Genomic DNA, 933 nt, shown 5'->3' on the forward strand with positions numbered 1-933 from the left:
TAAGGCTTACACGAGGGACTCAGAAATTCGCTGTTATTGCGCCTTCGAGACTCACTACTGGCGCTGACGATGCTTTTTTTTTTTTAGTTGTTACAGTTGGTAAGGGTTAGTTGGGTATTTTCTAAGGACAATATCGTTTTTTTTGTCATTACAGGTCAGTATTCACACTCTGCGTCTTGTCATTCCATTATTCTATAGTTGTTGCAGTTTGTATTTGAAAGTCATGAGCATTATCTTTTTTTTTACTGGCCGGCAATCCTCATAGATTAAGATCTCCATTCTGCTTCTTGTCATTTCCTTACTTTCCTTTATTTAGCAATTTGTAGGAGTTTAGTCTATTGTTTTTTTCATGAACATTATCATATTTTTTAAACAAAAGCTTAAGACCTAAATTTATGTCTTGTCTTGCAGCAGAGGCGGCATGAACTGTAAGGAGAGTTAAATAAACAGAAGTCTTAGAATAAAGTAAATCTATTTATTTTCATGTATACATAAATTTAATCTTTTTTTAAGCAATGCTACAGCAAAACATGCTGCCGTTACACAACTGTTCTTGAGACTCACCCATCGGATCAGGAATCGAAACACAAAGGCTTTAGACGAACCTTTTGAAATGAACCTGCTCGTGCTCCCGCTTTTGGCTCGGCAGATCAGTGAACCAGATTCTTTTATTTTTAACAATATGTCTGTGAACACGTGGCACTCGACAGCAACTGTTGCACTCTGACATCGCTCTGAAACTGTCCGTCGGATTTGTCTGATTTCGAAAGGATTCGAGACAGAACGGTGCATGCAGAAGTCAGGTCCGTGTGGAGAGTCTGTCTCTCTTCTCTTAGGCTATGAAATGCTATTTTCTGCAATGACAAAGCAACAGAAGTCCCCAGCCTATACATACATACAGACATACATACATACACACACATATATATATAC

At 38.0% G+C, this 933-nt stretch overlaps 1 protein-coding gene across 1 annotated transcript in view; it reads right to left on the reverse strand.

Annotated features, from left to right (window-relative positions):
* Positions 1-453: 453 nt before the first annotated feature.
* Positions 454-933, reverse strand: part of LOC119579022 — a 128,628-nt gene continuing 128,148 nt past the window's right edge. Inside the window, exon 5 of the mRNA XM_037926724.1 lies at positions 454-933. This exon is cut by the window's right edge and continues 832 nt beyond it. The gene's annotated coding sequence lies outside the window, so the exon portion shown is untranslated.

The sequence above is a fragment of the Penaeus monodon genome, chromosome 11 (assembly GCF_015228065.2).
Source record: "Penaeus monodon isolate SGIC_2016 chromosome 11, NSTDA_Pmon_1, whole genome shotgun sequence".
Lineage (NCBI taxonomy): Eukaryota > Metazoa > Arthropoda > Malacostraca > Decapoda > Penaeidae > Penaeus > Penaeus monodon.